The 13,482-nt window shown below is 37.0% G+C and overlaps 1 non-coding gene across 1 annotated transcript; it reads right to left on the bottom strand.

The window, feature by feature from the left end:
* Positions 1-12,078: 12,078 nt before the first annotated feature.
* On the bottom strand, positions 12,079-12,181 carry LOC145511762 (U6 spliceosomal RNA). The gene has a single exon (XR_014058143.1). It is a non-coding gene; the product is annotated as a U6 spliceosomal RNA (small nuclear RNA).
* Positions 12,182-13,482: the final 1,301 nt, after the last annotated feature.

The following is a 13,482-nucleotide window of genomic DNA, read 5'->3' as shown; positions in this document are numbered from 1 at the left end:
AATGATATGAGTGCAATACTAAAAGAGAATTAGCTGAAAAGTAATAGGTTGTGCTCAGAGAATGGAATCTTTGAAAGTCAGATTCTCTTGGTGATAGAAGAGGAGATTCTTTACCAGAGTCATATAGGAATGGGGTCTCTTGTCTCTGACATTTGAGGGTGAAGACCTTTTATTTGCTAATATCATCTGACATATACTAGGGCTCCCACAAATCCATCAGGCCTGTTTTTACTCATCTTTAATTATAAACAAGGTTCAAATTCTTTTTCTCACGATAGCCTCAGATACCATTAAATCTCATTAGATGAGAGGATATAAATGAATATTTCCATAGAAATGTTGCATTTATTTATTTCTTTGAGCCCGACTCTTCTATAGCCAAGAAACCCATAACTGTTGGAATCTAATCCACATTGATGTTAAGTGGCAATATGCCTACCATGTAATATGTGTTCAGCAAATATTTATTGACTTTCGGCTGTTGACTAACTGGTGATGTAATCACGTGAAACCAGAAACAGCATAAATCCTTACACTTTTATGAATGGAACTAATCTTTTCCTTCAGGAGAACCAGGGAGGGATAGAAGAAGAATGATGTGCTATTAGTGACATTCCATTATCAAAGCTGGAATGAGGTGAGGGGATCAGTGGGTGAAGATTAAATCTCTGCAACTAGCTGCCTGTCTTTTTTGTTGGGACCGCAGGAAGTTGCAGAGAATATGAAAAAGGTAGCAATCTCTTTTCAGGGTGATTTCAAAACATTTTGAGGATATCACCAAGATCTAAAATATGACTCTACATGACCCCATTGACTGTAGCCAGCCAGGCTGGTCTGTCCATGGGATTTTCCAGGCAAGAATACAGGAGTGAATTGTCATTTCCTCCAAGGGATCTTCCCAACCCAGGGATTGAACCTGAAGCTCCTGCATCTCTTGCATTGGCAGGTGGATTCTTTATCACTGAATCTCCTCGGAATTAATTAAGGTATTTGAAGAACTGTCACCAAAACATCTAGTCATTTTAACATCTTTTTGTACGTCACTATTTCTTTTTGCTCTTCTTCAAAATTCTCCAAATTAATGGGAATATTCAGGTCATTAGCTGGTGGTACAATTTTCTTTAGTCTGGTGATATAAGAGATGGTAGCAAGGAAATTACATTTTTAAGAATAGAAAAGGAAAAAAAACTTTTGTATTTATAGTTGGGGCTAAGCAAATTTTCTGAAGTAAATGGGGTTTTTATTACCTTAATGCTTTGTATAATTTAAATATATCTATATAGTCACTTAGCAGACATGAATATTAAGCACATATTGTTCTTCAGTGGTAGAAGGGAAATTCAGTATTAGCTCTGTTGTTCAGCATGGGGTTTTTTTCCTACCAAAACTGTACAGTAAGTTTTAAGGAACAACATGAGCAGCTCTCATTCACATGTGCTGAATTCTACACTAAGGAAGTAAGTAAAAATGAATCAATTAAGTCTAGAAATTCTTAAATGCCTTCACCAAGTTTCTTATTTAAAACCAGATTTCAAATGTTTGGAATCTAAGAATAACACTGAGAAAGCAAATTCAATAATACTTTATGAAAATACAAAACGTGTGTTAACCTAAAATAAAACCCACATTCCTCAACTGACTAGGAGTAAGTCTGTGGGAGCACAGACTCTTAGAGTTGTTTCTTTAAAAAATTCATATATTTCTAATATTCTAGAAGTATGGGTAACTAATTCAAAAGTGTATTATTATAAAGATCTTTACATGATACATATTATAAGCTCTCTTAGAACGTAAAGGGAAATGAACATTTACAGGAAATTCGGTAGCATATGAAGAAAAATAACATTTTATAGAAAGGTCTAAAATATCTTATCCTTTGCTCAGCTTCTGATCCTCCACATAGAAATGAGGCCATTAGACCTAATTGTCACCAAGAAACATAGGAGAAGCCAAGAGTAGTGATTGCAGTAAATCTGGGCATGAGATTCAAGGAAGCTATATGCCATCTTTTGTCCATTGTATAGATTTCAAATCTAATCTCTTCTGCCTTTTCAAAAAGCTATTTATGTACCTATCATTCTCCCTGATCAGACTGTACACTCCTTTAGACAAAGGATGTTTTGATTATCCTTTTACGTCCACTTCTGAACCTAGCACTATGTCTAGTTCTGAAAAGGTCTTCAATAAATGTTGCAGGCATTGGATTTAATCAATATTGTCAAAAGGTAAAAATCTAAAGTACTACTGAATGCAAAGAGAGCCCAATCATTAACTAATAAGTCTCAAGTGATCTCCAACTAAATGGAAGAGAGTGATTCATAATTGAGACTGAAGTAAAAAATTAAGCTAGAAACAATCATGGATTATTATTAGCAAAATGATTGGAAAGTTAAAAACAGAAATTTTTGGACAAGTTTACTAACAAATTGGAGGCTAATGAAAATGGTTAGTGGTGAAATGAAGGATGAGGGTACAATCTGAACTTGAAATATTTGGAGAACAGTGCCACTTTAGATCATTAATTGCTGTTGTATGGAAAGGGGATAAGACAACCAAAAACCTAGGAAAGATAATATATTTCTTTCTTTGTATTAAAGGATATTACCCATCAGAAAGGTCAGAATATTATAGTAAACAAATAGTAAATGTAATTAAATTTTGTACGAAGACAGGATGTCATACCTAAGGATGCACAGATGAGAGAATAATTTTCAAATATTCAGTGATTTAAGATTCCAACTTTTCCCCTCCCACTTAACATTTTAAACGCATCTTTAAAGATCAGCTAGGAAAGACTACAATGAACTTTAAAGTTAAAACAATTTCTCATTGTTTTGAACTCGCCTATTTTTCTCTTAACTCTAGACATATGCTGCTATCTTAGAACATTGGACTGTTTCTATATTGCTCAGAGTTGAAAAATTTCAATTTATTTACAAACATTTAAATAGTGTTTTGTTATACTCCAAGCATTCTATATGTTTTAGGAAATTCGCTTATTTAATTTTCCTAATGTTATAATAGAGATATAATTAATAGTATTTCTCTTTACCAAAGAGGGACCCTGATGTATTTAGAAGATCAGTAACTTGGCCACAGCCATGCATTAGTGAGTGGTGGCTCCAAGTTCCTATGCTCAGCTCCTACTCCCAGATTTCTGGTTTCTCCCTTGTACTCTCATCATTTACTGTCATCCATGTCACTCAGTTGAAGGCAGAATGAACTGATCTAAATATAATTATCCTCCAATTAAAAATAAAAGACTGAAGAAAATTGTCATAAAGCTATACAAGATATAATCTATAAAAGTCAAGCACTGTGCTATATACAAAGCAGTTGCTAAATAAATAGTTATTCCTCATTGGTCACTAGTTTTATTGCTTCTTTTTTCTAAAATCTGCCTTCAGTTCCTCCTTTCTATTTTCCCTGCCTCTTTCTTATTCTGAAACCATAATACCTGATTGAAGAGCCTGAGTTTCAGGGCCTTTCTTATTGCTGCTATAACAAACCAGCACAAACTTGGTGACTTAAATGAACACAAATTTATTTTGTGTTCAAAATCAAGATATAACCCTAAAATCAAGGTTTTCATAGAGCTATATTCCTTCTGGAGACATTGGAAGACAATCTGTTTACATACCTTTTCCAATTTCTAGAGACCACCTGCATTCCTTGGATCATAGCCCCTTCCTTCATCTTCAACTCACACCATTCCAACTATTTCTATCATTATATCTCATTTTTCTGATTCCAGTATTACTATCTATCTCTTTTTCCTGTAAATACTTTGTGATTACATTGAGTCCACCTAGATAATCCAAGATGACTTCCCCATGTCAAGGTCTTTAACTTAGTCGTATCCTCAAAGTCCTTTTTAGCATGTAAAGTATATTCACTGTTCAGGGGATCAGGCAGTGGATATCTCCGGAGGCCATTACTCTGTTTACCACAGGGCAGACGGCCTCAGTTTCAATCTGGTTCTGCTGTTTGCTGTTTTTTCTTAAGGCAAATTACTTAAATGTCCCAAGCCTAAATCTTCTTATGTGTGAAGTGATACTCAAAATAGGAACTTGTAGGATTGTTGTAAGAATAAGATTAGGTTGTATTGTGTATATAAAGGACCATAATAACTGTCACGAAATAAGTACTCAATAAATATCAACTATTATTGTTTGTGTTAATCTCATGTGATAGAAGCAAATGCATGTTAATGAATCACAGAAGTAAGTGCATAAATTTAAAATGCTCACATATTAACTGACAATTAGAAGTACAACCTTGGGATTAACAATATTCTTATTTAGATAAACCAAAAAAGAAGCCATGTTGCAATCAGAAGTTGATTGGATGGATGTAAGATCGAAAAAGCAGAGATAAACAAGACAAGTCCACTTGCCATAGTTTCTTTCAGTTAAATCTTTACTATTCAAAATATGCTAGCATAACCTGGCAGTTTTTTAGTATGCAGAATTTCAAGTCTCATTCTAGACCTTCAAACAAGAGTCTGAATTTTTCTATGATTTTCAAATGATTTGTATATACATTAAAGTTTGATCACACTAACTATGATAGTGCCACAGAGCCTAAAAGTGCTTTGCCCAGGTAGACCCATTTGTCTCTAGTAATGTCCTCTGTCTCTGCTTTCATAATAGGAATTCACCACAGCCACTATCCATTGAAACGTTCTGTCTTTACACATGTCAATACTTTCTAAAGGAAATGCTGTTATACACTTTCCCTTTGAAGTGACTTGGCACAAGTCTGTGCTGATTATTATGTGTGTGATTTTAGTTTAACTCTCAGTGCACATTCTTAAGTTCTTCAGCTCTAAACTGGCAAAGAAAGGAGAAGGCTTACCTTCTGAAAGCCTAGGAATAACCATTACAAACACACTTCCAGAAATCAAGCACCCACTGCATTTCTTAATAGCGCTAATGAATTCTGTTACTAGGCTAATATTTCAAAACTTAGGTCTACAAGAAGACTCGGACAATAAAATTAATTAATTACATTAATCCATCGTAGCTAAAATTAAAAGACATTTACTCCTTGGAAGAAAAGCTATGACAAACCTCGACAGCGTATTAAAAAGCAAAGACATCACTTGGCTGACAAAGGTCCTTATAGCCAAAGCTATGGTTTTTAAGTACTTCTGCATGCATGGATGTGAGAGTTGGACGGTAAAGAAGGCTGAGCACCGAAGAATTGATGCTTTCAAAATGTGGCGCTGGATAAGACTCTTGAGAGCCCCTTGGACTGCAAGACGATCAAAGCATTCAATCTTAAAGGAAATCAGTCCTGAATATTCATTAGAAGGACAGATGCTGAAGCTGAAGCTCCAATACTTCGGTCCCCTGATGCAAAGAGCAGACAAATTCGAATGGACGCTGATGCTGGGAAATATTGAAGACAAGAGGAGAAGGGGATGAAAGACGATGAGATGGATGGATGGCATTATCAATTCAATGGACACGAGTTTGAGCAAATTCTGGGAGACAGTGAAGGACAGGGAAGCCTGGCATGCTGTAGTCCATGGGGTTGCAAAGAGTCAGACATGACTGAGTGACTGAACACAACAAATCATAACTAAATATTACCTTTTCAATGGGAAATAAAGAAAAAGAACAGTATGGAAAACACTTTCTCATACTGAACAATATCACTGAAGTATGCTTTTGAAATGAGGGCAAATATCAAAGTATAAGTTAAATTTCTCTAATGAAATGTGCCCATTGACACCAAAAGGTAAGTACGGTGCAATTTATGTTTGTCTTCAAAGTGGATTGAATCATGGAAGTCCACAGTCACAAAGAGGATTGAGTCTTTGTATCCTTAGAGATACAAAGACACTGAGAATAATTTAGTGAATTCAGTTCAGTTCAGTTCAGTCCCTCAGTCATGTCTGACTCTTTGCAACCCCATGAACCACAGCACGCCAGGCCTCCCTGTCAATTACCAACTCCCAGAGTCAACCCAAACCCATGTCCATCGAGTCGATCATGCCATCCAACCATCTTATCCTCTGTCGTCCCCTTCTCCTCCTGCCTTCAATCTTTCCCAGCATCAGGGTCTTTTCAAATGAGTCATCTGTTCTCATCAGGTGGTCAAAGTATGGGAGTTTCAGCTTCAGCATCAGTCCTTCCAATGAACACCCAGGACTGATCTCCTTTAGGATGGACTGGTTGGATCTCCTTGCAGTCCAAGGGACTCTCAAGAGTCTTCTCCAACACCTCAGTTCAAAAGCATCAATTCTTTGGCGCTCAGCTTTCTTTATAGTCCAACTCTCACATCCATACATGACTACTGGAAAAGTTATAGCCTTGACTAGACAGACCTTTGTTGGAAAAGTAATGTCTCTGCTTTTTAATATGCTGTCTATGTTGGTCATAACTTTCCTTCCAAGGAGCAAGCGTCTTCTAATTTCATGGCTGCAGTCACCATCTGCAGTGATTTTGGAGCCCAAAAAAATAAAGTCTGACACTGTTTCCCCATCTATTTCCCATGAAGTGATGGGACCAGATGCCATAATCTTAGTTTTCTGAATGTTGAGCTTTAAGCCAACTTTTTCACTCTCCTCTTTCACTTTCGTCAAGAGGCTCTTTAGTTCCTCTTCACTTTCTGCCATAAGGGTGGTGTCATCTACATATCTGAGGTTATTGATATTTCTCCCGGCAATCTTGATTCCAGCTTGTGTTTCTTCCAGCCCAGCATTTCTCATGATGTACTCTGCATACAAGTTAAATAAGCAGGGTGACAATATACAGCCTTGACATATTCCTTTTCCTATTTGGAACCAGTCTGTTGTTCCATGTCCAGTTCTAACTGTTGCTTCCTGACCTGCATACAGGTTTCTCAAGAGACAGGTCAGATGGTCTGGTGTTCCCATCTCTTCCAGAATTTTCCACAGTTTATTGTGATCCACACAGTCGAAGGCTTTGGCATAGTCAATAAAGCAGAGGTAGATGTTTTTCTGGAATTCCCTTGCTTTTTTGATGATCCAGCAGATGTTGGCAATTTTATCTCTGGTTCCTCTGCCTTTTCTAAAACCAGCTTGAACACCTGGAAGTTCACAGTTCACATATTGCTGAAGCATGGCTTGGAGAATCTTAAGCATTACTTTACTAGCATGTGAAATGAGTACAATTGTGCAGTAGCTTGCACATGCTTTGCCATTGCCTTTCTTTGGGATTGGAATGAAAACTGACCTTTTCCAGTCCTGTGGCCACGGCTGAGTTTTCCAGATTTGCTGGCATATTGAGTGCAGCACTTTCACAGTGTCATCTTTCAGGTTTTGAAATAGCTCAACTGGAATTCCATCGCCTCCACTAGCTTTGTTCATTGTGATGCTTCCTAAGCCCCACTTGACTTCACATTCCAGGATGTCTGGCTCTAGGTGAGTGATTATCTGGATCGTAAAGATCTTTTTTGTACAGTTCTTCTGTGTGTTCTGGCCACCGCTTCTTAATATCTACTGCTTCTGTTAGCTCCATACCATTTCTGTCCTTTATTGAGCCCATGAAATGTTTTCTTGGTATCTCTAATTTTCTTGAAGAGATCTCTAGTCTTTCCCTTTCTATTGTTTTCCTCTTTTTCTTTGCATTGATCACTGAGGAAGGCTTTTTATCTCTCCTTGCTATTCTCTGGAACTCTGCATTCAAGTGGGTATATTTTTCCTTTTCTCCTTTGCTTTTTGCTTCCCGCTTTTCACAGCTATTTGTAAGGCCTCCTCAGACTGCCATTTTGCTTTTTTGCATTTCTTTTTCTTGGGGATGGTCTTGATTCCTGTCTCCTGTACAATGTCACAAACCTCCATCCATAGTTCACCAGGCACTCTATCAGATCTAGTCCCTTAAATCTATTTCTTACTTCTGCTGTATAGTCATAAGGGATTTGATTTAGGTCATACCTGAATGGTCTAGTGGTTTTCCCCACTTTCTTCAATTTAAGTCTGAATTTGGCAATAAGGAGTTCATGATCTGAACCACAGTCAGCTCCCGGTCTTGTTTTTGCTGACTGTATTGAGCATCTCCATTTTTGGCTGCAAAGAATATAATCAATCTGATTTCGGTGTCAACCATCTGGTGATGTCCGTGTGTAGAGTCTTCTCTTGTGTTGTTGGAAGAGGGTGTTTGCTATGACCAGTGCGTTCTCTTGGCAGAACGCTATTAGCCTTTGTCCTGGTTCATTCTGTACTCCAAGGCCAAATTTGCCTATTACTCCAGTTGTTTCTTGACTTCCTACTTTTGCATTCCAGTCCCCTATAATGAAAAGGACATCTTTTTTGGGTGTTAGCTCTAGCTAGGTCTTCATAGAACTGTTCAACTTCAACTTCTTCGGCATTACTGGTCGGGGCATAGACTTGAATTACCGTGATAGTGAACGATTATGTATTTTGTCATTTTTGAGATTGCATCCAAGTACTGCAGTTCGGACTCTTTTGTTGACTATGGTGGCTACTCCATTTCTTCTAAGGGATTCCTACCCACAGTAGTAGTTAGTGGATAATATATACTCATATATACAGGTAGTAGATTATATATACTTAGCAAACACCTGTTATGGTATAAGGCTCTGTGCTACTCACACTTTTGTCATCTAAAAGAAACTTTCCTTCCCTAAAAGAAACTTCACCAGGCAAACCTGTTGATAAAACAAAAGTAAGTTTATTCTTATGTTATAAGTGAGGACACCACTCTGACAGAGATTTCCTTGTCTCAGAGAAGAAAGAAGGCAAAGTTAGGATATTTATGAGATTTCGGAGTCAGTTTATGGAGGATCTTTCAATGTGGGGGTGATGGGGGAAGGAGTGACTAGCACTGAAAAATAAATATGAGGTAATAGTGTGTATTGAAAAGTTTTGATGGCTTGATGTTCATTTAAAGGATTTTTCCTGGAAGCTTCTAAATGAACAATAAAGTTACTTTCAACTTATCTTCCTGGTCAAGAGTTTCCTGGAATAGTAAACGTATGTTGGTTGATGAAGACAATGAAATAGTAAAGTGATATTGGTGAAGACAGCCTAATGGTGGAGTAGAGTTATGTTAATGTAGAGAATAAGCTGTGTGCTGTAGGTGGTTTCAGCTTTCATTTGAGTGACTCAAAGTTAAATAGGATATAATCACTATTCTAAAAGAATATATAATAGAATATGAAAGTTTTTATTGAATACTAAAACAGATTTGTTCTGATTATAGAATGTTTAATTATTGATAAAAATAGAGAAAAATATAAACAAGAAAATGAAAATTATCAAATTCCACCAACATAACAGAGCATCTGACATTTTAACATGTTTATGTGTTGTGTTCATTTGCATTTAGTTTATATGTATAGTGGCAGCTCAGATGGTAAAGAATTTGCCTGCAATGCAGGAGAGCTGGGTTCGATCCCTGGGATGGGAATTTCCCCTGGAGAAGGAAGTAACAACCTACTCCAGCACTCTTGCCTGGAGAATTCCAGAACAGAGGAGCCTGGTGGGTGAAAGTCCATGGGATCACAAAGAGTTCGACATGACTGAGCAACTAACACACACATAATAAAATATATGTATTTTGTAACCAAAAGTTGAATTCCCATCATCAATAAGCTTCATAGCCAGCTTTATTTTTCACTTAATTAAAAAGTCCATGAACTTTTCTAATGTTATTAAATGTTTTTTGAAAACTTGAATTTTTAACGTCTATGTGTGTTTGTATATATTTTACATTAATTAAGTTAGTGTTTCATTCTGAAGCATCTTTGCTTGCTCAGGGGCAATGAAAATACTTATTTGATATAACTATTTCAAAACATTTGGGTCAGTACTTCTTAGCAGCATCTGTCAATAATGATAGAGAAGAATGAATGTAAACTTTCATTCATTTGTTGAGCTTAGATCAAAACTGCTGAATGTAGTCATAAAATTCCTTTAAAGTCTCATCTTTACCCTTTAAAATAATTTTATGATGTTTCCTATAATATGTCCAATTTTTTTTTTAAATACTAAATAGTTTTCTCCCAAGGTTTTGAGTAGAGTTGATTCTCTAAGGAGTTGCAAGAGCTTTTAGTATTCCTACTATAGAAGCTGTGTTCCCAAGAGTATTTATAGCCCAGTTTGCAAATCACAATGGCCATGATACAATTCATACAGTATTAAAATAAGTATTCATAAGATTGTCCTGGATTCTGATGCGAAACAAGTCAGTGAGGGATGGAACCAACTTTAAATATTGTGCTTTATTATTACATTTCAAACAGGAGATTTGGAAAGAGGGGGAAAGGGAAATAAAACGTTTGAATTAGTTGAGTCCAGTTAGATTTAGCTCCAGCAGCAAGAAAGGTTAATATCTGACAAGTCCAGCTGAACTGCACTGAAAGTAAGTAGGAAGAAGGTCCATATCAAAAAATTTAAAAAAATAAATAAATAAAAGAATAATGAGAAAGAAGCAACAAGCATTACAGCAGTAAACAGAGATCATAGTAGAAATGTACCTTTTGTTGTCACTATCACTCCATGTCAGCAAAATGCAAATATCAAATAAAAACAACATTGTAGAAATCTCCTACTCTAAAAAGGAAGCACTAATTTTTAAAAGAGAAGTTTTTGTTACTTTTGGAAACTTTAACGTCCCAGACTGGTAAATATCTCAAGAGACGAGTGAAAGAACTTTAGAGTGGAATTTTGCAGATAGTAAACATAATGAAAGTGAGAATAGCGACACATCCCTTTTCCTAAAAGAATTACAGCCACAAAGAGGTCAGGAACAGGAGAAAATTAAATAATACAAAGAGTAACACAAAACTTAGATGACTTTAAGATCTTGCTGAAATTAGAGAAATACATCAGACAGAAACAGAAAGATGAAATTGCCAAAGTCATAAATTTTATTTTTTAACAATACCGATTGGAGCTGTTCTCACTGAAGTCAGATTCCACACTTAATTCAGGACTTTAGCAGGTAGGAATACAAGAGTTTAGGAAGAGCTCTACAGCTTATTTACTACTCGTTGCCAAGTTTGTACCCTTAAAGTACATCGGTTTTATACTCCCCCTTCTCCATCCTCTGCTAAACATTGTTTCACTCTATGATTTTTATAAGTTTGACTTTTTTATGTCTCATGTAAGTGACATCTTGTGTTTGTGTGTGTGAGTGTGTGCATGTGTGTGTGAGTCACTCAGTTATGTCCAACTCTGCAACCCCTTTTTAGCCCATCAAGTCCTCTTTCCACAGAATTCTCCAGGTAAGAATACTGGAGGGGGTTGCCATTTCCTTATCTGGGGGATCTCCTCAACCCAGGGATTGAACCTGGGTCTCCTGCATTACAGCCAGATTCTTTACCACCTGAGCTACTGGGAAGCAAATGACATCATACAGTACTTGTTTTCCTTTGTCTGACTTATCTCAGCAGAATGTGCTCAAGGTCCATCCATTTGTTGAAAATGGCAGAATTTCTTTCCTGCCTTTCCAGCTTTTCTGATGGTTGAGTAATATTCCATTGTGTATATATACCGTGTCCTTTCTTATTCATTCATCTATTAATGGACACTTGGGTTGTTTCTATGTCTTGGCTATTGCAGATAGCGGAGAAGGAAATGGCAACCCACTCCAGTACTCTTGCCTGGAACATCCTATGGACAGAGGAGCCTGGTAGGCTGCAGTCCATGGGTTCGCTAAGGGTCGGACACGACTGAGCGACTTCACTTTCACTTTTCACTTTCATGCATTGGAGAAGGACATGGCAACCCACTCCAGTGTTCTTGCCTGGAGAATCCCAGGGACGGGGGAGCCTGGTGGGCTGCCGTCTGTGGGGTCACACAGAGTCGGACACAACTGAAGTGACTTAGCAGCATTGCAGATAGTGCTGCAATGAATATGGGAGTAAGTGCCTAAAAAGGTATAGGGACACATGAATAGACTCCTAACACATTATGAATGGAAATCAAAAGATATTAAAATAAGAGAAAGACAATTTGTAAATTTCTCAGTAATTTTGTTTAATTTTTGATAATTATTTTTATTTTTTATTTTAAAAAATGTTTAATTGGAGGATAATTGCTTTACAGTGTTGTGTTGGTTTCTGCCTTACAATGACACAAATAAAAATTTGAAACACTTCAGGAGTTTCCATGTCATCCTTGCACAGGGGCCATGCTAATCTTCTCTGCATCATTCCAATTTTAGTATATATGCTGCCGAAGCAACCACATTTTATTTTTTTGACAGGAGCAGATTAGAATATAGGAAAGAAATCAATTGCACTGTAGAGGATTCCTCTTGAAGGAATAGAATCCTTTTGGAATAGGAACCAATGGCAACATCTCATCTCAAAGGGATATCTCTCCCAACTGTATTTAAATTCAGTAATAAGCACTTGAAAACTAGTATGGATTAACCGAATCCTGAAGAAACAGAAACTACCTTTCAACCTTCAGATATTATTCCTACTTTCTTTACTTTTTCCTCTAGGCTAAAACTTTGCATAACCAAGGGGAAACTATTGCCTCTTCTGCTGTGGGCTTAAATTAGGAAGCCAAGAGCAGATAATATATTGAATCCTAGGGAGTGGTTTATCTTATCTAAGATAACTCAATTGTCATTAAACTGTAGGTCCTTAGGGTAAAGAGATAATGGAACATTGGTCAAAAAAAAAAAAAGGAGAGAGAGAAGAAATAGGAAGTTAGGGAAATGTACTCCTATACACAATTTAAATATTTGCAAGAAAGTTAGTATAATTTTTTTGCCTCTCATTAAAATAAGTAGCTTTCCTCAGATGTATTATACTGTAGTCTAAGTAAAAAACAGATATTCAAAAATAGTTTTAAGAAGAGAAATGTAAAATAAAACTCAATATAAATAATTTAAAGCAGCATATTTATTATGTGATAATAGTAATAACACCGGAGAAGGCAATGGCACCCCACTCCAGTACTCTTGCCTGGAAAATCCCATGGACGGAGGAGCCTGGTAGGCTGTAGTCCATGGGGTCGCTAAGAGTCAGACATGACTGAGCGACTTCACTTTCACTTTTCCTGTTCATGCACCGGAGAAGGCAATGGCAACCCACTCCAGTATTCTTGCCTGGAGAATCCCAGGGATGGCGGAGCCTGGTGGGCTGCCGTCTGTGGGGTCGCACAGAGTCGGACATGACTGAAGCGACTTAGCAGCAGCAGCAGTAATAACACCTCACCATATAGTAGAGAAATTAATAAATATAAATACTCAAGGGTACAACAAATATAAAAAGAAGTATTATGAGTATTTATTCTATTGAAAGAAAGATTTACAAAGAACAGGTATAATGTCAGAAATACAGAATAAGTTATTGCTTCTTGAGGATTGTCAGCTACACACTGGCCCTTGCCATGGGTGCTTGCAATCTACCTCTTCAAGGATTAAATCATGTGCTGCTGCAGCTGCTATCTCCATCACCCCTTAAAGGAGTTCAGGGTGGAGAGCAGAAATGATGAACTTTGTGGTCCTGGAAAATTGATAGGGCAGGTCT

The sequence above is a fragment of the Giraffa tippelskirchi genome, chromosome 6 (genome assembly GCF_054371585.1).
Source record: "Giraffa tippelskirchi isolate mGirTip1 chromosome 6, T2T-mGirTip1v1.2.pri, whole genome shotgun sequence".
NCBI lineage: Eukaryota > Metazoa > Chordata > Mammalia > Artiodactyla > Giraffidae > Giraffa > Giraffa tippelskirchi.
This window is presented reverse-complemented; position numbering and strand designations above follow the sequence as displayed.